Genomic DNA, 27,431 nt, shown 5'->3' with positions numbered 1-27,431 from the left:
GAAATCATTTGCTAATTTTTACTCATTGATATCTTCAGTTTTATTATCTGTCCAAAATATTAACTCAATATATATTCAACATATACTCTCTAATGTCAGTTTGAAGAACGGAGATTCTGATATTTAGTAAAAATGTTCTAGAAATTTCTGTATTTTTTCAACGATTTTTAACAAGACAGTTCCTTGATCGATTATCTTGGTTAAGTTGTGTTAAGTTTTACACACAATGGTCAGAGGAACACAATTATTTCACTTACAGCGAGATCACAAAATTATTGGTATATCTGACTTTTTATTCAACTTTTTTGGTGCTTATTTTTCAAAGTATTTGGTTTCTACAAATAAGAGTTTGTGGTACAACTGAAAGTGATAAGTAATACTACTAGTACTAGTAATACTACAATAGGTAGTTCTTTCAAATATTTCAGATTATGGCTGAGATAGTATGTATACATCCTTAAAATCTTTTGTTATCTCTTGTTGCGTTTTACATTATTACCATATATACAAGCGCTTCAGAAACACCACTATAATGTCAATGTATTTTGTTTCTTAAAAACAAGTGAAGTACAGAAAACGCTGTTTTAGGGTCTTCTCGTAAAAGCATTGTGTATTTAATAGTATACTATTATCGGAGTTGGTATTTTTGACAGCTGTTACATAATTATAATAACCAATATGTTCGGTAAAAAATCATCATATTCACTGGTTCCCACATATGGTGCTTACGTCCTTGAAAAGTTATAGTCCGATTTCGCCAAATTTGGTTGTTGGATGAAATACATTAAGGCCACTATTTGTGCAAAGCTTTACTCTAATTATTCCATCTGAAAAACCAAACCTGATAATCTAGAAGACATTATTGAGACGCCGTAACATCCTTAAAAAGTGACTGTTGATGTGGACCTTTGATTCCAACAAAACGGCGAGCGAAATATTTTTTTGTGGGATTATGTGAAGTCGCAAATAAGCGCGAGACGATTGACGCCTCGGAAGAGAATAAAAGCCGCGGAATATTGGTCACTTGCTTCAAATGGCAAACATTTATCTTTATAATAAAGCTAAATTCTTGCTCATAGCATTGAATGTTAATGTATATTTCTTCTTGAAAACAACATGACTAAGAAAACCAGTATGCGTGCAATCCCTCCGTGCGGAAGAAGTACAACTTCATGTTGGCAAATTAGAAACCTGAAAGTATTGTAATCAATGAATGTTATTGTAACACAATATTTTTACCAAGCACAATTTTTTGTTTTTTTTTGGACAAACCAATTTTTTCAATGTCATTCTTTCAGCGGGAGCTGTATTCATATTAATAATATTATATTTACATTTCTAAAGAGAAATTATCGTTGAGGAATTGTAATAATGGCGCAGCTTATGACAATGAAAAATTTAAATTAAAATAAAGCAAGAAGTACGGGCTGTTCACAATATTGTACGCGTACTCCGATAACATCGTCCGAAGTTTGTGAACCAAAATTCGATAATGGCAGTAAAGTTTTTCCGATGAATAATTTGATTACCCACATTAAAGCATTTGGTGATAGGTAAGTTAAATAGCTATTAAAATTAATTTCTTATCTTATTGTTATCGTTGGGGTTGATTTTGCACTCTACTGCACATAAGTCCCCAATACTTGCTGCTGTCGATACGGTGATATCAGTCACACTTGAGTAAGGAACTTTTTTTCGCAAATGAGGAGTAGCAACGTAATATCTGTCATTTTTATTACGATAGATGGCAACACCTGAATTTCGAATATCAATACGTTGAAATCTCACAACAAATTCAAAATTTGGTACTTATACAGGGAGGTATTTTAGAAATCTCAGTCGGTAAAATCATTGGCGTGTGCACGAAGACTTTGACAATTGAATACTATTATCGAAATGTCGTTTTTCGAGTTAATAAAGTCGAATACTTGTTTATCTAATGTGCAAATTGGAAGGATCGCTACCGCATATCTCCCTATGAAATTGGTTTAAAATGTTAAATTATAATTGTTATCATTGTGGAGCATGAAAATATAATATGTTTCCGCGAAATTGTAAATTTAAACACATAACAAACAATCCCCGAATCAACAGTAATGTACCTTAATATAACCGTGACCCCGCTGTTGAACACAATTTCATTGTTGTCGTACTTAAACCTTTCACGTCAATAAAATTTAAATATTTTGTTCAAAGTGTAATTTTTTGTGCAAAAAATAAGTAAGGTCGATTAATCTGTTTTAAATTATTAATTGTTATTACATTATCAGTGCTATTTTATGCTTCTGTTGATGAAATAACATTAGATTTGCCAGAGCTTTTTTTACTTTTCGCAAATTAGTTATCGTAGGCGAAATAAGAAATGGTCGTGCTGTTGTAGAAGAAAGAATATCTCACTAAATACCAATTTTAATTTATGACATTGCCATATGGTTCAATTAAGGGTGTATGAATATGAATTTTGCGTTTGTTAATTAATACTTTTGGTTTTTCTTGAAATGTTGTTTATTTTTATATAAAAATCAACAAATTTCGTATACTGCACCAAATTCTTTAGTCGAACAAATCCGCCAACTTCTTTCAAAACCACAAAAATTGTTCAGGATATTCCAATAAGATTGATATGATTTTTTTTCGAAATAACAGCATTCACATGGCCTCCATGACTTCTTTTGCAGGAACGAATTCGATGAACCCATTTTTCGATTACTCTTTCCACTAAATAAAATCGTATGTCATAAATAGCACGTTGAATATTAACTTCTGAAGCTTGAAGAGAGTCTGGTTTATTGCTATAGACCAATGAGTTCAAATAACTCCACAAGAAACGCTCTTTAATAGCTTAAACACAATATTGCCGACGACGAATATTCGAATAAGTATATGCCCGAATTATAGGTGAGAGTCCTAGTGCTGTATAAGGATCGCAGATACTGAGCTATTTCCAGAGAAAGGTTTTTCATTTTCCGTGTAACCCATCGTTTGTTTCCCGGCAGCGGTGAAAGAAATTTGACAAATATTTTGTGTAAACTCGATCTATGAAAATCTTCAAGGAACTCTACTATTTTGGGAAAATTTATTAAATTATTAATATACTCTCCGAATGCTTAATGCAATTTAATGATAATTATTTTCATATGTATTTGATTTTTAATTTTTAATCTTTAATTTTTTGCTATTCGGTTTTCAACGGCATAAAATATTGCGTAATTTGTCTACGATTTTGTTTAAAGACGCGCAGCGAATGCAGCTTGTTCTTGTTCGGAGCAACCACATAAGAATGTCGGTTTTCTGGACCACGTGTATGCCTCCGGCTTCCGCGCTGGCTCGGCTCTGTCGAGTGCAGTCAAACGACAAAGCAATGAGTCAACCGCGAATATCTGTAAAACGTCGCCACAAGTCTGAAATTTACAGTCAACTGCCGCTGCGGTTGTTGATGCTGCAACGGTTGCAGTTGTGGCGGCTTTGGTGGTGGCGGCTCCTGCAAACGTTGTGCTCCATTTATAAAGGCGACAACAGTTCGCGGAAGTTGTGCCCAGCGACAGGTTGAATTGTGTCGAGACACGGGAGTTACCTCGCCTCCTCACCCTTTGTACTCTCAACTGCACAGCCGTTGCATAACTTCAGAGATATCTACATATGTGTGTCACGTTGCCAACCGCATAGAGACCCGCTTACATAACACAGAAACAGGTAATATATGATAATATTTTTTACAGTTATTATTATTATTATTTGCAGCATTTTTATGGCAACGCGAATTTAGAAGCTATTTTGCTGCTGTTGCCCTGACTGCCAGCGTTGCCAGTATGCGGGTACTCCAATTGTTTGTTTGTTTATTATTCGCTTTAGTTGTTGTTCTAGTACGCTACTTGCCATAGCTCCCATTCCGCCGTAGCTGCTTTGCATTCAAATTTAGGAATGTTGCCTTTGGAGGCCCGAAGTATGGAGGCTGGCCAGTCGGTATTGTTTGTTTTTGTGCCGTTATGCTGTACGTAATGAATAAAGATTTATGTGTTTGTTGTGGCTTTTTGTGCGCCATTTTATATTCGTTATTTTCTATGTGTGTATATACGTTGTATACGCATTGTTGTTGTGACTGTTTTTCCCATTATTTAATTTTTAACAGAAATCGCTGCTGTCGTTGTAGCTTTCATTGTAGCTGGCGTTGTGTTTGCTCGCGCCTTTCTTGTTGGCTTTATTGTTTTGCGCGTGGCTGGCATCTCGTTTTTATATATTTATATTTTATACGCGCAACTTTTTTGGCTGCAATATTTATGCAAATGCGTTTTATTATCCTTCTGAATTTCTAAGTTTTTCTTTTTATTTTTGTAATTATTTAAAGTGCTGAAAAATGCTTCCGTCTTTGAAAAATACAAAAATGGAGAAAAAAGGAAATGGCAGCGACCGGCCGGACCATGTTAAGGCCTTAAAGTTCGCGTAAGCAGGAAAACATCGTCGAGAATGATGGAAGTGAATTTGTTGATTTTTTCAATGGAGATTTCGCCGCCAGTTGAGCTTCGTTAAATTGTTTTAAATTAAACTTGATGAAAGTGTAAATTTGAGGTGAATATGCAAAAAGTGCCCCTATCGGATATAGGTATATGTATGTATTTATTTATATTGGTATTGTAAATGGGCGTAATAGGACCATTGGCACGCCCATAAAATGGCATTATACGAAAACTTATAACATGCTACAACTAAACTCCAAATTAAGATATAGGTACAACTGTAATTTGATATTCATAATATAAAGAAACAAGTAAGGAAGGGTTAAGTTCGGATGTACTTGCAAAGTCAAATAGTATACTCGTTTGAGATTTCTTTGTGGATTGACTGATATTTTCGGTAGAAGGTCAACTATAGGCACTGGGGTCCACATATTTAGTACTTACGGGCTTGAACAGTTTTGGTTCGATTTAGACAACTTTTGGCCACAAGGTGGCATACTTTGATCGCATTATTCGCGCTTATCCCGATACAGTCATTGTTGCCTGATTTTCATAGTGGAAAGTGCAAAAATCAGATGAAATTGAAAATGGTGTTATATGGGAAATAGGCGTGGTTGTAGTTCGATTTCGCCCATTTTCGCACTATGACATAGAAATATTAAAAGAACGTCATGCAACGAATTTGGTTGAAATCGGGAAAACAGATCTCAAGATATGGGTTTTCACCTAAAAGTGGGCTGTGCCACGCCCACTGTCTAATTTTGAACGCGGTTCCTATAAAGTTATCCCATACCATCCAAGATAAAATTTAAAGTCTCTAGCGTGTTTAGTGCTTGATTAATCGCGCTTTTAGTAGTTTTTAACAGTACCGTTATATGGGGAGTGGGCGGAGTTGCCACCTGATTTCACCCATTTCCACACTGTAGGTAGAAGTTTTAAAAGAATTTGCTTCCAGTGAATATTGCTATGATTGCATTAGCGGTTTAGGAGATATGCACATTAAACCTATTAGGGGCGGGACCACGCCCACTTAAAAAAAAAATTTTAACTGCAGATGCCCCTCCCTATTGTGATCCTGTTTACCAAATAAGAGTCTTGTATCTTGTTGTGGAGCTTAGTTATGGCAATTTATTTGTTTTTGAATAATAGCGTTTTGTGGGCGTGGCAGTGGTCCGATTACGCCCATCTGCAATACCAACCGTCTCACGGTATCAAGAAATATGTCTACCAAGTTTCATAAAGATATCTCAATTTTTACTCAAGTTACCCGGATTTCAACTCGTCTCTTCATCCTGATCATTTATATATACATAACCCTATATCTAACTCGATTAGTTTTAGGTGATACAAACAACCGTTAGGTGAACAAAACAATTATACTCTGTAGCAACAAGTTGCGAGAGTATAAAAAGGAATTTCCAGTTGATTCTATATCACATAGGTATATCGCTCAAAATGTGAGTTATCTTAATGAAATTTAAAAACAATCTCTTTCCACTGACAGAGTGTTTTGTGCCTAAAATAGATAAAATCGTAAAAAAATTTGTTCCAGCTCCCATATAACTAACACGAGTATAAGGATTTTCAAAGATCCAGTTGACTCTACGAAAACTAAGTGAAAATATAACACTGGATGTACTATAGTTTAATGCCGAAAATTTGTGGAATTTTTCAGCGAATTAACCAAGCCCCATATACTTCCAATAATGATGTTTCGATGATGTTCTTGAGTGTACATTGGTAATGGAAAAGGTTACCGAAATCTGTCCAGATCTTCGCCTACCTCCAATATAAGTGGTGTAGTGATTCCGTTCTGTTTTACTTTTCATTTGACTTCAAAGGGCTATTGTTGGTTAAAAAGTCTGATATTTTAATATACTTTTATATAAGTGGACAAAATTCTTTAAAAATAATGTCTTTTAGTGCAGAATATGAATGAAATTGGTCTAGCGCTTGATCTACTTTGATGTTCGATCCCGATCCTCTGGTTCATTTTTTTTCATCTTCCAAATATAAAAATTTTCCTCTTTTCTTGAGTGTTGAAACTAAGAGCCTACGACCTATAATATGGGTAAATAAAATACCACACATGAATGTAATCTATTCACGATTATGTCTAATAATGAATGTTGAATTCTTTCGCAAAATTTTTTAATATAAAGTTTTTTCAACACCTGAAGTTACTGAAGTTCCGGCTTTGATCCTTGCAAGTTGCGAGAGTGTTCGGTTACACCCGAACTTTATTACTTGTTTAATATAAAGGCTTGCAATACCTGAAAGTATTTTCCCGCCTTTGATCTTTCCACAAAAAATGTTCGGTTTCACCCGAATTTACCCCTTCTTAACTTGCTATCGTTTTAATTTCTTAATAGATTTTTGATGAGGAGTATATGATTTCTGTATTTGATTCTAAGGTTTTTGAAAAGTCTGCGGGATTTTCATAAACTGTTTAAGTAATCTCTACCTTACTCTGTGCACACATTTCTATTGGAAAGTATTCTAGAGAAAGCTGAAATTTGCTCTTGACATGAAGTAATTGCTGCTGTTCATCAAATTTTGAAAGAGAAAACCTTATCATTACTTAAAGCATATATTTTTTTCCTCGGCTTCCATTCTCTCTTTTTCTCTCTTACGCTGTTATATTAATAACAACAAATCACTAATAAATCTCAATCAAATTAACTAAAAAAAAATCTATTTTATCGCATACATGTCCCTTTTGTATTTGTATTAAAAAGCAAGTCGAAATAATTTGAAAACGGCCAGTTAAATAAGACAAGAAACTAGAAAAAGCGTTAACTTCCATTACACCAAAGCTATAATACCCTTCACAAGTGCATTTTTTAAAGCATTAAGGAATATAATAAGATCTTTATTATCGGTCAAATTTTATGGTAGCTATATGCTACAGTGGCTCGATCTAAACAATTTCTTCGGAGATTGCAGTATTGCCTTAGACGATAATCCATTCCCAATTTCTTGAAGATCGCACTTAATTTCGATTGTTTAGTCTATTGTACAGATATATGCTATAGTGGTCCGTTATCGTCGGTTCCGACAAATGAGCTGTATCTTGGTGAGAACAGGACCTGTGCAAAATCATATCTAAAAAACTTAGGGAGTAGTTTGCATATATACAGACTAACATGGATAAATGGAATCAGCCCATCTCCCTGATCAATTATAACTAACTACGGCTAACTTAAGTAAGTGCTATGGTAGGCTGTATCATTAGTTCTGTTCGAAAAACAAGTCTATAGCGTCTGACAAATATTCCCAAAACTTATCTCTCTCTTTGTTCTGAATTCAAAGTTTACGACGCACCCGATACGCAGATTAATGAGCTTTGATGCTCTGGGAAATTCGCTTCAATTATAGAATACTTCGCAACTTTAACGCAACTGCAAGATATTGTTAAACTTCACTAATCATATATCGTATTTAGTAAACAACATCTCGCTGCATTCCCGGCTCATTTTCTTCAGCATATGAACCAGTGTGCGCTCTTCTTCACAGTAATTAGAAAAAACCGAGGACGTGTGAATTGGCTGTATGGACTGAATGGCTGGATAAGATTTCTTTTATCCGCCTCACAAAAGCACTCGTCGCCTTGGTTGAGATATGAACAAATCATGTAGAAAACAGCGGCAACTTGCCTGGCCAGTCAGACGGTGTGAAGAAGTGCGTTTCAAGTAAACTAAGAGGCACTCTTAGGTGCACACTTCAAAGCCCGTTCGCACTCATAACTCGAGCTGTCATTCGACATTGTGTGGAAAATGAAGTGACACTTGCTACACATATGTATGTGGGTGTATCAACCTAACTGTATATTGCGGCACTACTATGCGATACAACTAGAATTGCGCTTAAAGAAGGAAAGGAGTAAAAGTTATTCCGTAAATTAAATGTTAGCCCAGCTAAAAGGAATAAAGGAAACGCCAAGTTGAATGTGCCGTTATGTGCAAAGTATTTGCAAGTGGCAGAGCAATGTGCGAAAGGTATGGTAGTAACAGTAATAAAGAATATGCGCTCACAAGTGGAAAGTGCCGAGCGAGCGGCGGAGTTGAGAAACCACACCAAATACACATACAAAAGATGAAGAAAGATGTTTTGCTTGCATCGGAGCTTGTGCAGAGAGGAAGCCTGTGTGTGACCGGAACAGATGACACCAAATACGTGTATGCGTGCGCTGCTAAAAAGACGACATTTTTGCATAAAACCACACATGAAAAGACAAGAAATGGAAATTCGCTCAACACACACGCACACATCCACACCGACACAGACACGCGCGAGCATGAAAAATATGCGTTCATAAGTATATCCTTCTATTTTCATTGAAAAGGGATCGCAATTGTGCCAACACAAACTCTTGATATCGAGAAGTGGTCCAAAGCCGCCACTCACATGTGTTTGCAGTCACAGCTATGCTTCGAAGGGAATATATTAGTAGACACACATGCGAAGAGTTCGCTAGAAATTTATTTCGCATTTCCCAAAAGAACGGAGCTTAGAAGCGTGCGTGGCATTTGTATTGCTGCGTAGCTGTCGTTTTCATATGTTCTGTGTTGCATAAATTTCTATAGGTGGGCAGCCGGTTGGCCACGGTATGGTGTGCGCTGGCGTATGAGCAACAAAATTATAGGATAAATAAAACGTGTTGAAACTTCACGAGTGGATACAATGCGTTTGTTAGCTGGGGTCGACTAGTAATGGAAAAATTTTGTCACGAAGGTAGTAGGCGGGAAAAGTATTGCCGAAAGGAATCATTCCAAGTTGCTTGTGACAAATGACAGGAAGTAGAATTCTTGTTTAGCCACACAACGGTAATTCACTGGCACGAGCTTTGGTGTTAGTGTCAAATAAAAACACTCAACCAGGAATATTTTTAGAAAAGCAATTTGCAGTTGCAAATAACAAAATATTTGAATATCATGGAAATGTTGCAAGATGTTACAATTTCCGTCGATACGGATCGATTCAAAAAGTGGAGTTTTCAAAGAACAGTGCGTTGAAAAAATAAGATTTTCGGTTTCCAAAGTGTAGGTAGCGTTTATTTAAAAAAAACATGTAATTATAAAAAATATTACATTGTTTTCTTATAGCTGACGCTTATTCTGTACTGGTTCCAATCTCCCGCATATTCCACGGGAAGTGACCTCCCGGTATGTTGGAAATGAAATCTTCTGTTGACGGTCAATTTTTTTCTTGATATTTTGACTTTTATTAAACCCCAAACGTTTTCTATTGTATTGCCGTCTGGTGACTGTGATGGCCAATCTAAATTAACAATATGATTTTCTCGTTTCCTTTCAGTATGGAGTCAGCCCCTATGTTTCGGATCATTGTCTACTTGCAGTATACAATCATGGTCAATTTTACAGTTTTATCATTTTATCGGCGCTCAGATTTTCTGAAACCTCAAACTCCTTAACATTACTTTAAATAAATTTATTTCCTTTTCTTATTCAAACATGTCTCAAGGGATTGACACATCTGAAAATATTACATTGCTCCAATCATGGTTGCTGTCTTCCTGAACCCAGTGCAACCTTTGTGTGTTTTTTATGTAGGGGATTGATTACAGTACTGCTGCGTTTGATGCCAGATGACTAAGTCTGTCCTGTGTTGTAAAATAAATTTGTTTAATTCCTCTTAGACTGATCAGTAGTTTCTTCACAAAAAGAGAACAGTAGGACCAAATTTTCTTAGGAGAAGTGTAGCAATTATATATACGTAAGAGCTTCATGTCATGCGCCTGACACTGAGCAATTATAAGTTAGATCTTGAGAAAATCCGACAACAACAACGCCTACTGCCCATATAAAAAATTATAAATTGCTTTTTATACTCTCGCAACCTGTTGCTACAGAGTATAATAGTCCAGTCATTATAGTAAGTTCACCTCGGAATTCAGATACCCAGCTGTAAGTCTGTAAATACTTGTATATTGACACCCTAAACGTTGTCTCAAAACCTACATATGGTAGGGTGTACGCAACTATTAAATTTCAAGGTCAAAGGTCACAAAAATCGGTTTTTTGCGATTTTTTTGTAAATATCTCATTTCCTATGGGTTTTTTGCTATTGGTATTTATTATCAATATTGTAGAATACAAAATTCTCTACAAATTTTGTTTAAAAATTTTTTTCATACGGTGAACCGTTTTCGAGATAGAGGGCTTAGAGCGCGCGGTCACAGCATCACTTCATGTCAACCGGTGCCTCCGATCAAAAACGCGCCATACATAGTTGATGAACTATCGATAAATCAATGATTATAAATATTTGTCAACTTATATTAACTATTATATTATATTTTATCATTTTCTTCATGCCTTAAATCTTTATCTATTCAATAATACTGATCACCGTTTCCTAAAATTAAAAAATAATGAAGGGAAAAGCTTAAATCTTACTATAATTATATTACCATTAACACTAATGATATCTTAATTAGAAAATAATTAAGTGCATCTTCTTTAAAATCTGTAAATTTGTAAATAATAGGACAATATATTGATTTACTCATCATTTTAATTGGGCGTACACTGTCTTACGAACAAGAAATTTTCTTTAAAAAAGTTGGGAAAGGCAATATAAAAACGGAGATATACCTTATTCCAAAACACATATTTTATTTCTGCACGCATTAAGTGGATGTGACACAACTTCTGCGCTTTTTAAAAAGGGAAAAAAAAACATTTTTAAACGTTTTTGAGAAACTGACCAATTTGGATGAACTAGCTGCAGCATTTGAGGAAGAAAATTGTTCGGCCCAGAGATTATTAGAGAGTGGAACTCAAACCTTATTGGCAGTCTATAATGCTCCGAAATCTGTGAAAAGTCTCGATCATCTTCGTTATATGTGATTACGTCAAGTCTACAAAACTTAATAAACCTGTGCAGCTTTCAAATATTCCACCAACAAGTGCAGCTGCTCATCAACATTTCGAACGTGTATATTATCAAGTTCAAACTTGGTTAGGGCATGATTTGGAACCCCAGGTATTTGGTTGGGCAATGCGAAACGATTTTCTGGAGCCTATCATGACAATTTTACCACCTGCTCCAGAACATTTGCTAAATACAATTTTCTGCAACTGAAAGAGTGATTGTGGTTCGCGATGCGGATGCAGGAAAGCGGGCTTGCAATGCTCTTTAGCTTGTGGCCAATGTAATGGGCAAGCTTGTCTCAATGCTCTACCATATCAGAGCGACATTAACGAAGATGGAACTTTTGACCCCGAAATCATGGAAGAACTTAAAACAAATGTCGTTGAAGACGATAATGAAGACCAGTTTGAAATTTACCAGCAGCCGGAAGACGACGATGAAGAGGAAGAAGATGATTAAAATTATAAATTGTAGTTTTTGTACCCTTTATTCCATTTTTTTACTTTTAATAAAAATAAATGTATTGAATGATATTTTTTAATAAATTTTTTTTATTTATTTTTTATTATGTAAGAAGTTATTAATATTAATAAGGTTTAAATTCAAATATAATTCCTATATTTTCATTAACAATTCTGCAATTTCATGGGCAGGTAAGTGTTGTTAAAAAAATTAATACTGAATAAAAAGTGGATAGGTTAGGAAAAAATGATAAAATATAATATAATAGTTAATAAAAATTGACAAATATTTATAATCATTGATTTATCGATAGTTCATCAACTATATATGGCGCGTTTTTGATCGGAGGCACCGGTTGACATGAAGTGATGCTGTGACCGCGCGCTCTAAGCCCTCTATCTCGAAAACGGTTCACCGTATGAAAAAAATGTTTAAACAAAATTTGTAGAGAATTTTCTCTTCTACAATATTGATAATAAATACCAATAGCAAAAAACCCATAGGAAATTAAATATTTACAAAAAAAGCGCAAAAAACCGATTTTTGTGACCTTTGACCTTGAAATTTAATAGTTGCGTACACCCATATGTAGGTTTTGAGACAACTTTTAGGGTGTCAATATACAAGTATTTACAGACTCACAGCTGGGTAACTGAATTCAGTGGTGAACTTACTATAATGACTGGACTATAATAGTTTTGTTCACCTAACGGTTGTTTGTATCACCTAACTAATCGAGTTAGATATAGGGTTGTATATATATAAATGATCAGGATGAAGAGACGAGTTGAAATCCGGGTGACTGTCTGTCCGTCCGTCCATCCGTCCGTCCGTCCGTGTACATATCTCCTAAAACCGCTAATGCTATAATAACAAAATTCACTGGAAGCAAATGTTTTTAGCACTTCTATTGACCTTGTGAAAATAGTTAAAATCGGGTGGCAACTCCGCCCACTCCCCATATAACGGTACTGTTAAAAACTACTAAAAGCGCGATAAATCAAGCACTAAACACGCCAGAGACATTAAATTTTATCTCTGAGATGGTATGAGATGACTTTATAGGAACCGCGTTCAAAATTAGGCAGTGGGCGTGGCACAGCCCACTTTTCGCTGAAAACCCATATCTTGGGATTTGCTTAACCGATTTCAACCAAATTCGGTGCATAACGTTCTTTACATATTGTTATGTTATATTGCGAAAATTGGCGAAATCGGACTACAACCACGCCTACCTCCCATATAGCACCATTTTAAATTCCATCTGATTTTTGCACTTTCCACTATGCAAATCAGGCAACAATGACTGTATCGGGATAAGCGCGAATAATGCGATCAAAGTATGCCACCTTGTGGCCAAAAGTTGTCTAAATCGAACCAAAACTGTTCAAGCCCGTAAGTACTAAATATGTGGACCCCAGTGCCTATAGTTGACCTTCTACCGAAAATATCAGTCAATCCGCAAAGAAATCTCAAACGAGTATACTATTTGACTTTGCGAGAGTATAAAATGTTCGGTTACATCCGAACTTAGCCCTTCCTTACTTGTTTATTAACACATTTTTTAGCTTGATTTGTAGAATTTATATCACGGAATTAATTCATACCAGTATGAAAAAAAAACTGTTCAAACAAAGTAATTTTTGTTCGTTGTTGAGAAAAAATTTGCAGGAATCAATATTGATTATATGAAAGGGGGTTGTTTTAAACAAAATATGTGCAATATGTGAGGTTAAACAGAGGGTTCATGGCTACGGCTATAATAGCCAGTATCAAACAGACGAACGTACAGGTGGCACCAGAAGCTCGGCAAAGGTCACCGAAAAAGTATAAACTGCAATATGTTGTTCGTATAGAGTGGTTTAAATAAAGCTTCACCTAGGAACGTGCTTTATAGTATTTGAAGGAGTGTCAAGTCTTTTCGTAAGCTTGGTCTCCCAAAATTACTAAATATTTTGTTAACGCAAGCCCAGAAATATTTAAGCTGAACACATAATTTGTCATTAATCGAGTGGAGAAAAATTTATTTTGTTGCCATATGGTTAAATATTTGAACAGCACTGTGGAATTAATACGTACATAGGTTTGCCCGTATTTGAATGTGTATGCGCGACGTAAATCAAATAAAAGACCGTCTCTAGAAGCCTTTGTTAGATCGGAGTTGAACTTCGCGTTGTTACTTAAGCAATGAAAATAATATATTTAGTAATTACTGGTAAGCTTCTTTTTTGATATCAGAAAGTACATTTTGCTTTAATAAAATAATTCGAATAAAATTTAAGGTCTAATCCTTCTTGGAGTAGTTTCTGTGCAATCGGAGAACTGCACCAAGTTTTGTACAAGAATTTACGATCCTGTATGTGGATACAATGGAGAAACCTACAAAAAATATGCCAGTACCTGCCATTTGGAATCAGACCAATGTAAGACTGGAAAGGGTATGTCCAGGTTTAACTACCACTAGAAGGACGACTTGATTAAAACTCTTTAACATTTTTAGTTATAGAAAGTGTTTTACTCGAGAAGTGCTCTGATCGGGATTCATCTTAACCACATGCTAAATTTCAAATGGCGTAATTCAACGACAAAGATTAAACTATTACAATATAATGAAGTAGTGAGGTGTGGAACAACTGAATTGTATGTGAAAATGCAGATAATCAAATATAATTAATATAATGAGAACAAAAGCCGAAATAACATGAATTATTTATTAAAAGTTTTTTATTTGAAAGAATTATTATCAAAATTCGAGTGACAATTGTTATTGTTAGTGACTAACGTGTTTGTCAGTTCTGTGGAAATAATAAACGCTGGGAAAAACACTTTTCGGTAGCAAAAATCGTCCAAAGAAACCGGTAGTTGCAAAAGCAAGGGAGCAAGGGAGAACAAGCAGATGTCGGAAGTAAAAGAAATATTGGTGTTATGCGGAACACATCTGGTAGTGATGACTTAACGTTTCTTATACGGGCGTACTCTACTTTTCTGTAAAGACAGGGTCTTGTGTAAAGGCCACATAGTAAACAGATGTCCATAAATATGAAGCAACTATTTAAAGCTCTTTTCAAGGTAGAAAAACTTATTCCAAAAGGGTAACTGGGCATAATATTTATCGTTTATACCAAGAAAATACATGAGAATATGCGTACGTCTCAAGGGGGTCAAATATTAAATAATTATTTATAATACCAATGAAAATATGTCGATTTATTTTTCAATATGGCTTCCAACTAGCTCGATATACTTGGCCCGTCTCACCTCCGTGTATCTCTCGATACACTTGGAGGTCTTCAAAGTATCCTTCTCATTTGACTAAAATTTCTGACCGGCCAGTCTAACCACTTTTTCTAATTCTGGAAACAAAAGAAAATTAGTCAGGCCCAAACCTAGAGAATAAGATGGCTGAAGTAACCAATTTGGGTGTAGTCATGATGGAAAAGCCCATTTGACTTAACCATGTAGGACCTTTTTTCTAAAATTTGGCATGTGAAACGACGATGTTGAAACTCCTTTAACCAGTTCTTGACGGCCGCCATCGAAAAAGAAAAATTATCGATGCAACATCCAAGTGCTCTTTCATTGTACTGCACGATTCCTTCACCAAAACAAAAATCGAATCACCAGAGAGATTGTTCTTTTTTCATTTTTTAAGATCGGTTGGATCTTCAACAATTCCAAAACTAAACTGCGAGTTCAATTCGGGTGAAAATAATTGTCTACGAGTTTCTTCTACATAATCATTAATTTCTTTTGCGATAGTCACGCTATCGGGCGGTGAGCCCGAGAATTCGACCGCACTTAGGCCTCAACTTCCCGTTTAAGCACAAGAAAGATATTCGCGAATTCCTCTTCTTTTCATGTTAATCTTAATTTTTATATAAAACTGTATTTCAAATTTTTATAAGATCTGTTATGTAACTGAACTTGCCATTTTAATTTGAAAACTCGTACATGTAGGTACATGCACTTGTCGCTAGTGAGTAAACAAGTTTGAGGCGCTTTAAACATTCCTCAAAGTACACTAACCCCATGTGTACTGTTTGTTTGCACTGCATCTATGCGTTTACGTAGACTTTGTGAAATGCCCATACCACGCATCTTCTTCCTAATCTCAACCGCTGAATTAAAATAAAAAAGTAGCTACGCGTCAATATCTCCGACTGCAGTGCTGTCGAAGCGGAAGCAGAGGTCAACGATTGCAGCAAAATTTTATGATGAAAGCCATGTGTTCTCTCTATTACCTTTCAGGCATTCAGGTAAACAAACCAATGAAAACTACTAGAGCTCTACTACCCAGCCCAGCAAACTTTCCGTCTGAACAAACACACTTTTCTACAAAGCGACTGACACACAACTGTGGACTCACATATTCTAGCCACACGCGCACTAGCACATGTTAGGACATCACCAGTTGTTGCCAAGTTTAATGGCCACCAGACAAGTCAATCGTCTGCGGAGAACTCACGACATTGTGGCTGCCCTAGCGCTAGACCAGTCATCAAAAGAGTCGACGTTGATGGTTTTCGAGGTGGCTTGCACTGTAATCTCTGCGAATTGCAGGCGTGTGTCACATGACGACTGTATGTGTGTGGTCTATAGATGATTTGCCTGTGGTCGCCATTAGAGACTGTTGCTCAAGGGAAATGGCAGCCTTTGCAACGGAATGTGAGTGCTTCTAGGCGACATGCTGTCGTCACCGACATCACTGTTTGTTTACTCAATCGTGTAACGTTTTCAATAAAATTTCAACGTTTTCGCAACTGATGATGGCGATGGTGATAACGTGGCATTTGGCTCTCTTACCTTGTTTAAGACTTTCCTTGAATGCCAACAACCTCGGGGTATTCTGGGAAAATTTTGCAGCGAAAACATTATTAATACCAAATAAATACTAACTACGATAGGATGTAACATCTTTTTCCCATGGAACATGAGTAGTTATATACTATATATACACATATATCGGTATATATGTATATATACATATATAACTATTATTGTAAATAAATATTTAGCGAGTAAGCCCTAGTGCCATCTCGCTAAATATATATTAGGTAAAGTAAAAACTTCGCTCGGTTTTTATCTAAGAGATGGCGTTATTGTCCATAGTACTAGTGTTACGTGTCGCATCATGTCATACTATACGGTTTATTCGCGCTAAAAATTTGTCTTTGACAGTTTTTCGATTCATTGACTTGAGAAAATTCGCTATTTTTCTTCGATCATGGCGAAAAAGCAGCCAAAGCGGCTGAAAAAATTAATTTAGTTTATGGGCCCGATACTGTAAACGAACGTGTAGCACAAAAGTGGTTTGTAAGCATCCGTTTCGGTAATTTCGATGTCAAAAATGCACCACGCGTCGGAAGGCCTGTCGTCGAAAATTGCGATAAAATCATGGAAATAGTGGAAACAGACCGTCATGTGAGCACTTATTTAATTGCTGAGGAACTAAAGATAAGCCAGAAAACCGTTTGGAACCATTTGCATAACTTTAGATTAAAAAGAAGCTCGATGTTTGGGTGCCACACGAACTAACGCAAAAAGAGATGATGGACTGAATTTCCATCTGCGAATCCCTGCTGAATCGCAACAAAATCGACCCGTTTCTGAAGCGGATTGTGACTGGCGATGAAAAATGGGTCACTTACGACAACATCGAGCGCAAACGGTCATGTTCAAAGCTCGGGGAAGCGGCCCAGATAGTGGCCAAGACCGAATTGACGGCCAGGAAGGTTTTGCTGTGTGTTTGGTGGGATTTCAGTCTTCTACGAGAGGTGTATAATGAAGTTGACATCTCGTTGGCAACAAGTTTACGAACAAAACGGCGCATATTTGACTTAAATCGGACAAATGTTTTTACTTGACCTAATATTTACAACAATACTCATATATGTACAAGTATAAACATATATAAGAGCTGCCAGAAACGAGCACGCATTTGTGTTTAAATTTTCAATGTAGGTATCTCACATCCCAGAGGGAATGAAGTAAAAAACAAAATATCTGTTGAACTTTGAAAATACGGTTATAGACGCTGTTTTCTGGTTTTATGCTGCATTGTGTGAGTATCCACCATCGGTGATACAAATTCAAAAAAATATATATGTTTTTCTGCAAGCAGAGCATCCAGTACATACATGAGACACTTTCTTATATATTAACAAATATTCTGAAAGCTAGTTTCATTCTACTATTGGAGGCTATTAAAAGTTTTATAGATCCTCTCTTTCTTAAATGACATCAGTCACAATATGATATAAAGGATGTACATAGCACATATTGCATTGAGCCCTACTATTGTTGTAAATAATTTGTTTATTACGAAATATCGTACGTATTTGTAACATTTCATTTTATTAGATTAGACTCTTTTTATCGCAGACTTCATGCTTATTTTTATACCCTGAACAGGGTAAATTAAGTTTGCCACGAAGTTTGTAACACCCAGAAGGAAACGTCGGAGACCCTATAAAATATATATATAAATGATCAGCATGATGAGCTGAGTGGATTTAGCCATGTCTGTCTGTCTGTCTGTCTGTCTGTCTGTCTGTCCGTCTGTCCATCTGTCCATCTGTCTGTATATATACAACTAGTTCCTCAGGAAGCTATCGATCTGAAATTTTGCACCTGTCCTTTTCTCACAAAGAAGCTGCTCATTTGTCAGAACGACCGATATCGCACCACTATAGCATATATCTGCCATACAAACTGAACAATCGGAATCAAGTGTTTGTATGGAAAACTCTTTCATTTGACAAGGTATCTTCACGAAATTTGGCACGTATCATTATTTAAGACATTAATCCAATCTCCGAAGAAATTCTTTAGATCGAGTGACTATAGCATATAGCTGCCACACAAACTGAACAATCGGAATGAAGTGCTTGTATGGAAAACTCTTTCATTTGACGGGGAATCTTTACGAAATTTGGCATGGATTATTATTTAAGGCAATAATCTAATCGCCGAAGAAATTGTATAGATCGGATCGCTATGTCATACAGCTATCATATAAACTGAACGATCGGAGTACAGTGCCTGCTTGGAAAAAAATTTTATTTTGTATTGCCGATTTACGAAATTAGATCTGATACAAGTTATTGTAAGGAACCTTTGTACCTGTGAAGGGTATTATAGCTTCGGTGCAACCGAAGTTAACGTTTTTTCTTGTTCATACATGAATCGCCTGCGCACATTGTTTTTGTCAACTCATAGGAAGTTTTAACTTCGAGAGAGTGGTGTCAGTGTATATATTCATATATGGACTTAAGCTCTTATTCTAATTCTTATTGGTTTCTATACACTATAAGAAAGGTAATATACAAGTAGTTATAAAACTTACCTCAGAGCAATGACAAAATTCCGTTCTGATGATGTGTGATCTTCGATGGACCTCTGAAAAAGATGAAATTTTCTTAAAGTATTTATACATAATAATAGCACGAAAATAACTTTTAAATACAATAAATAATGGCGAAACATCATAAACAGACCAAAAAAACATAACAGGTAAGGTATGATAAAAAAAATTCATTGAACTTCATTGGACTACCTTATCTATATATATAAAAATGAAACCCGTTTCCCGTTGTCACGCCATAACTTGAGAACGGCTAGACCGATTTGTTTTTTTTTGTAGTTTCCTAATACTCTGTAGAAGGTTCTTACGGAAAAAAAATATTAAGAAAATGTCTCAGAAAGATTGAAAAAATACATTTAATTTTGCATGTTTTAAAAAACGAGCGTAACGAATGTCATCGTCATTCACAGCCATAGACTATACTGAAAGAGCACCGTTTGTTCGGAAATGTGATTACTTAATTAAATTCTATCGCACTAATTTACTAATTTTTGAAAATTACTCGCCACAATTAAATGTACCGACTTTGACGGTAATATTAATAATACCAGTAATGATTTTATTTTAATAAAAGTATTTAATAATAATAAAATATGTATACTATGAGTTAGATTTCAGAACGCAGTATACAAACTTCGCATAACCTATTTAGTAATATGTGGTAATCTGACACACATGACCTAACATAGCGCTAACAATAATTTTATTAAGGTTTTGATAAAGTTTGTTTTGTTTTAAAGACTAAGAAGTTTGTTGTTTGCTAAAAAGTGTTAATCACGGTAAGTTCACAGCATAATATCGATTTTTAGTAACTTTTGATGACTACACAATATTAAAATTTTGTATACATGGTTAAACAGAAAATATAAGGGAGTCATTTTTTATTTTCAGTTGGAATTTCGTTTTTAAAAATTCCACCAAGCAGACGTACAAACTTAGACCGCAGAACTCGAAATACTGAAAGTCAACGATATATAAGAGCAAATCAGACAATTTTACTGTATTTAATAGTATGTAATTAATGTATACCTTAGCCACAGCAACGTGTGGACGGGGTCCACTAGTATATATTAAATATACATAGAATACTAAATAATATTGTTTAAAATACGTAATTCAATGGTGTCACTTTGCGATAACGTCTGAAATAATTTTAACATACCACAATTAAAAATGTTGCTAAGAAATTTTAAAAACAACTCAACTCTTCAAGTGCCGATGCTCATAGCACTTTTTATTGCGCTAAAACAGTTTAAAAACAAGAAAAAGCGTTAACTTCGGTTGCACCAAAGCTATGTTACCCTTTACAAATACAAAAGGCTTTTTAAAGAACTTGATTTTGATCAGCCAGTTGTAGTGGCAGCGATATAAATATGTATATATTATATATGCTATAATGGCTCGTTCACAACAATTTCTTCGGAGATTGGACAATAATCCATACAAATTTCGTGAAGATATCTCGTCAAATACAAATTCCGATCGTTCAGTTTGTATAGCAGCTATATGCTATAGTGGTCCGATACCGGCGGTTCCGACAAATAAGCAGCTTCTTGGGAAGAGCGTCGGAAAAATTTCAGATCGATATCTTAAAAATTGCCGGACTAGTTCGACTAGACAGAGAGACAGACGGACATGGCTAAATCGATTCAGCTGATCATGCTGATCCTATATATATATATATGTATTTAATAGGGTCTTCGACGTTTCCTTGTGGGTGTTACAAAGTTCGTGGCAAATTAAGAAAACCTTGTTCAGGGTATAATTATGAAAGTCGTTTTCACATTTTCCTAGCCCCCGGTTATATACCTATAGTATCAGTATGTGAGATATCCCAAATATTATATATGAGTTAAAGAATTAATGACGAAAGTCTAAAGAACTTTCGATGGAAGTGTGTTTGAGGACGTTACCTTGCCATAGTTCTTTATTATGTAAATGTTCGTCAAAACCATGAGTATTACACTTTTATCAGAAAAATATGTGTTTCGAAATTTTTCATCAGATGCAAACCTATAGAAGTGCAGTGGCAAGCACGAAACTATATTCAGACCTTAGAGTCTATGGCTAGATGAATTTTTGGAAATAAAGAAAGTGACAGGTACGTATCTGACCAATAGTTTTAGCGACCACAAACTCAGTTTTAGTTTATTTTTTTTTAATTCAAGCTGCCTATATTTTACATGTTTTAGAAATAACAATAATGATATGGTAATATTGCGAATTACTATTCGGGACTTTTACTTCATTGAATTGCCTACGAATTACATTAAATATTTTTTTTTCATAATTTTTACGTTTAAGTCTGCACAATCTCTAAAAAGAAACGAGTAGGGATAGAAACGGCAATACGTTTCGATTTTGGTGAAATCAAATCTCTGCACATTTGCCTTAATGATAGCAATTCAAGTCGTCAGGATTTTTGATAACCCGCGTCGAAGTCATAAAATGTTTTTCGTATTCTTTTCAGTTGCTATCTTCACAACAACTAGGAAAAAGAAAAGCTAGATTGAATTGACGCTGAAAAAACGCCTGAAACCCAACACACTTGCACTTTAAAACAGATGCCGGAATAATATGCATATTTAACGTCTGCTGTCCCGGAATATCCACTCATACATACCATCATATGAGGATGCAATGTGCAAATGTTATCGAGAATCTGCTCAGCAATACATGTACTATATTCCTATGCGTAGACCGTTTTCCTTATGCATACTTTTGTATGTAAGTTTGGGTATATACAAACAACTCGTTGTCCTTTTTGGTTCGTGAGCTGCTTGTTTACTTTTTGCATAAAAATCACTGCAGTCCGTTTCGATAGCGAGAAAGCGGACTTAGATACAGATTGACGAAGGTTATAAGGTGGAGTGGTGGCTGCTACGAATGGCATGTGTGCATATGTATGTTGCTTTCGGTCGACCGTTGTGGACATGCGGCACGGCAATACTGTTGCATCAAACGACTATATGCTTATGAAGACAATAGTATTAAGCCGTGAGGGCTGAGTTGCATCTCTACGTAAATACCGAGAAGTCGCAAGGTTTGTGCTATTAATGACTAAGCTTCCGATTGCAGCATGTAAGTTACGTTAAATTGAACGTTACTGTGCACATTTGTTGCATCAATAATATGGAATTATTTCACATGAATAATTCAATTGTGCCGGTCGCAACAATATTCATAACAGCTACCAACAACGATTGCATTGGAGTATTACGAGTACATTGTTGTTTAACTTTTATACTTCGGCTCACTGTAGATGAGGGTGAAAGTACCGGACTGCTTTCATTAACTTCATAAATGCATTAGGATAAAACTATTTGTGTGTTTAAAACTGGCAAATAAAGCTTTCTTGTTAATGTCAGCAATGAATTATTAGAAAGATGTGTAAAGTCAGTAACTGGGGCATAAATTGTGTAGAGATTTAAAATATATTGAAAACTGTTAGATACGCAATACATACAATACATTATTTATACAAATGTAACCACTCCTTGAGAAACTCAATTGTTTTTAATTTTTTGTAAGGCCCTAGGTTTAAAGCGATGCATTGGGGTATAAATGTGCTCTTATATATAAAGTTATATCTTGAAGGTTGTTGTCAATTTTCTCCTTGGATCTGACATATAATATTAGTAAAACTCAGGCTGTCGAATGAAACTAATGTATTACCTTGAAACTGATTGCTGAAATTATGCAAGTTAAAATGTGGCCTTTTCCATCGCTTCCAACACTACACTGAAATTTTCATCTCATCTAAACTCAGGTTAGTGATACAGGTACTTCTTGAAATAACTCGGCTTACTTGAAGTAAGTTTTGGGCAAGAAATTACTAAACTTCATGAATAAACCGCTAAGTCTACATTAAAGAGAACTTGTTTAAATTATCCGAATAGTTTTTGTGCTGTTTGTGGTGACTTTATATTAAATTTTACACCACAAGCTCTTTTAGACAATGAACCTCGACCATTCAACCAAACTTACCTAAATGAGTTGATAGATATCTTGGTATATCAAAGAAAGGATTAGAACTCCTTGCTTCACGACTTAAAGAAAGAAATCTCATAACACTAGTATCAGTTTACCGTACAAATGAAAAACATTTGATGCAAAAATGCAAAATTTCTTGGCAAATAAAAAGTCTCCAGATTAAGCGAAGAAAAGAGAGAACGGTTTCATCAGGATATTCGCACTATGGAAGAGTGGTACTAGGGTCGTTGGAATGCAAATATGATGGCTTATTACTGCTGGAGCATTCAAAACAAAACTCATGTTTTTATTCATGCGAAAAAGCACATAAAAGAACGTTTTTTCATGTTAAATAAGAGAAATTTATTTTATATTTCTAAAATTGTAGAATGTTTGGCTAAAAATATAATATGTTCATATTTCGAAAATCAGAGCTGCTAGAGAAAAACTGACTACAGATTTGGAAACACTGTGGCAAAATCATAGGAAATCGAGTAAGAAGCTTGAGCTCAGTGTTTTATGTTCAGATAGAGAAGTTTCTTATTACTTTTTATCGGCTCTTTAAATCTTAATGACCACTTGTTTGTTGCTAAATTTAATATTTTATAAACTGTAACTTGAGTTATCTCAAATATTTACAGTAGTGAACTCGCACACAATTGCAAGTAGCTGTGTTAAGTGTCTTTATGTGACTGAAACTATTTAGTTAATTTATTTAAAATTGTACTTTTTATACTCTCGAAACAAATTCAGTATAGTTCATCCAACAGTTTAACGGTTTGTTTGTATCACCCAAAACATATAGCGATTGATATTGAGTTAAGTATATATAATATTAATGATCAGGTAACGATAACAGTTGAAATCCTCGTGACTGTATGTCCGTCCGTTCTTCTGTGCAAGCGATAATTTGAGCATAAAATAAGAAAAACCGTTAGCTCAGGGTGCACCGCTATGATATCCATCACAAATGTAAAAGTTTTCATACACTAATTTGATTTTGATCGGTCAGTTTCTGCGGCAGTTATATGTTATATTGCTCCGATATCGGTGGTTCTGACAAACGAGTAGCTCCTTGGAGTGAAAAGGACGTTTGCAAAATTTCAGAAAGGCATCTCCCAAACGGAACGCCCACTTTTTAAATATTTTCAAACTACAGGTGCCACTCATCACTGTAATCCTATGTACCAAATCACGGTCTTGTATCTTAATTAGGCGCTTAATTATGACACCTTTTTGAGTTTTTGATTAATGGCGTTTTGTGGGCGTGGCAAAAGTCTGATTGTGCCCATCTTTAATACCAACTCTCTTTGGATACCAAGAAATAATAATATCTCAATTTTTACTCAAGTTCTCGCTTGCACGGCCAGACGGACGGAATTTCAACTCGTCTCGCCATTCATATATTTTATGTAACTATATTAAATCCTTTATCTATATCGATTAGTTTTAGGTAATATAAAAAATCGTTAGGGGAACAAAACTATTATACTCCTACGCAACATGCCGGCTGACTTGATCGGGTGAAAACTTGCCCCATTTTACTTATATCAGGATTTTCAAACATTCGGAGTAAATCCTTATGTATTGGTGAGTTTATAAGCAGTAATGCCAAACATTTTTAAAATCAGGTCAGCACTATCCCTATCCCCGATATATCTAATACAAGATTTTAAAATTGGCCTTACACCGTATATCTCGGTTAGTACGTAAGATATCTTAGGAAAATTAACTCAGCGTATAATATTCAATATACTATAGTTTAATTATAGTTTAGCAAACTTAACCAAGCCTATAACATTGGCTATACTATAGTTTAATTCCGAAAGTATGTAAAATTGGTCCGCGAGTTACCCAAACTCCCATATTCTACATTTAATGATTTTCGCTATTTTAATAAACCTTATGCCGAATATGTAGGCCAGTGAATAAGTTGTATATACACATAATTGTTTAATAATACGTGAGCTATGTCAAAAGGTATTGCAATCTTCCCAGACCTTTCACTTCCCTCAAAATACCCTGTATAGTGAGTTCTGAGCTTCCTGCTGGCTTTAAACCGTTTAAGTTGTTCAAAATGTGTGCGATTTTAATGAAAGAAAGTGAAAACATTTTCTTACAAATTATAAAGTGAACGAAGTTGGTCTGGACTATTTGAGTTAGTTAATATAATTTTCGCTGACGGGATTTTGAATCTGTTTGTGGTCTGGTTTGGAATTGTAAAATGTTAATTGATTAAGCATTAGAACTTCCTTAGCAATCATCAGTTTCTTACTTTCAAAACCAACCAATCCTTTGAGGTATTCTGGTAAGCTACTAATCTTTTGAAATGATCTTCGGTTATGGCTTCGATATTTTGTGCTTATGCATCTGTTCTAAAGAGAGCAGGCGACTATATCCTGAAGGAGTCTCTCAGATCTTGGCTTACATGAAAATGATTCGAAATTAAAAGATGAAATATATTTTAGACTATCGAAATAATACAGGTCAACAATAAAATGTTTCATGTGCGTATGGATTTTACTTAACATATCCTGGTTATATGTATAAGCAATTATAATATATATAGGAAATGATGATTATAAAACGAAAGCAATTATAGCGATTTTACCATTCGCGATTTTCACGCCCACATATTGTCGGTTTTCGCGTGCTGTCAATAGAGAGGAAAGAGCACGGAAAATAGTGTCGCTTGCATCGCTTATTGTGTACGACAGTATGAGTTTAGAAATTACAGAGGAATAATGCGTTTCATGATTTCGTTTCCTGTAACAACCAGTACAAAATGTCTTCGAGAAGTGTCATGTATATAACTCTTGATTTGACAATATTAATTTTGTTATAATATGTTATGTTTTATTGTAGGCTGGTACCGAGTTGAAAAAAGAGCAATGAAGTTTGCAGTGCCGAGAACTTAGAGGGAACCAGCTTGTCATCTTTCGAATATTTGAAGAAATTTTATCCAAAGCTTTCAGGCGAGATTATAAAAGCTAGAACCTTTGTAGGCCCTCAAAAAAAAATTATTGGTTTTGATATTTTCCCGTTGTTACTTAACAATAAGGAGAAAAAACCCCGAATAGGTTTAACGAACGGATATATGGTTTCCTTGGAAACCAACTATGACGAGCAAATCACTGAGATGATTACAAAATTCTTCATCATTGAATGTAGAATGTCTCCAGAGGTGCACATGTGATTGTGTGAAAAAACTAGGAATACGCTTTAAAGACCAGCATACAGTATTGGGGACTGTATTTAGGGGTTAATAAGAGAAAATTCTACGGAACATGACAGGAAAAGTAAAATTGTTAATTTTAAGCAGGTAAAACTTTTTAAAAAAAGTAAAACGGTTAATTTTTAAACATTTGGAGTCTATTTTAAAATGTCTGTTGTAAGAATGAATTCTAAATTAATGATCTTTTAATAAATTATTTATAAGTAAATTTTTTGTTAATTTTTAGTGAGTTAAATTTTTTGATTTTTTATGCATAAAAATAAATGCAGAACTTTATTTGTTCTGATTCTAATTTTGAGGTATAAAAGCAATAAAAATAGGGTATGTATAACTCGTGCGAAAAAATGTTGTTGTCCAGTGCAATCGGCACCCAAATTTCTACATTACTGCATTTAATCAAACGCGTTTACCCAATTGAAAAGGTGACAAAAATTGAAATTGATTTGCATTCAAAAGTTTGTATAGCACTCCATACGAGTAACAACAACCAGTTCAACCACACGAGTTCAGCGCATATTCACATCGCAATCAGAGCGTGGTCCCACGGAGTAACGCCAATGCCATTGCTGTTGTTGCCTTCCATTCCCATGTGAAGCTAAGTGTATGCAGTTTTTCCCTGCCTTACAATGCAACTACAACAACGAGTCCAACAAGTTGCCATCATTACATGTATTTGCGCAAATTCACTTGACATTTTCTCGTAGTCAGCCAGATTCATCAAGCTCCAGCGGTGCGTATGAGCAACGGCGAGCATTGTACCGACTGAATCGATGACAGATGTCAATGCAGGCAAGCGCAAATAAGTCACATAAATATTTAGTGAATCGGAGTGAGTGTGCGTGTGTGTGTGACCGCGTGAAATGGCAACCTTTGCCATGTGTGTGCTTTTATTTGTTATCCCCCCTTCTCCCAGAAACACAGACATACATTTGAACAACGGCTTCCGAACATGAATAACACAGCGACAAAGAATATAAACATTTCGCCAGCGCTTGGGAACAATTCAATTTATTTTATACTCTTTCGCAAATTACTTGTGCTTGCATTC

General features: G+C 35.3%; 1 protein-coding gene across 5 annotated transcripts in view; it reads right to left on the bottom strand.

The window, feature by feature from the left end:
* Positions 1–27,431, bottom strand: part of LOC106621288 (uncharacterized) — a 186,277-nt gene that overhangs the window by 141,792 nt on the left and 17,054 nt on the right. For all 5 annotated transcript variants that reach the window (XM_036363394.2, XM_036363411.2, XM_036363424.2 and 2 more), the window contains exon 2: positions 19,159–19,211. The gene's annotated coding sequence lies outside the window, so the exon portion shown is untranslated. The remainder of the gene's footprint in view (positions 1–19,158; positions 19,212–27,431) is intronic.

The sequence above is a fragment of the Bactrocera oleae genome, chromosome 6 (assembly GCF_042242935.1).
Source record: "Bactrocera oleae isolate idBacOlea1 chromosome 6, idBacOlea1, whole genome shotgun sequence".
Classification (NCBI taxonomy): Eukaryota; Metazoa; Arthropoda; class Insecta; order Diptera; family Tephritidae; genus Bactrocera; species Bactrocera oleae.
This window is presented reverse-complemented; position numbering and strand designations above follow the sequence as displayed.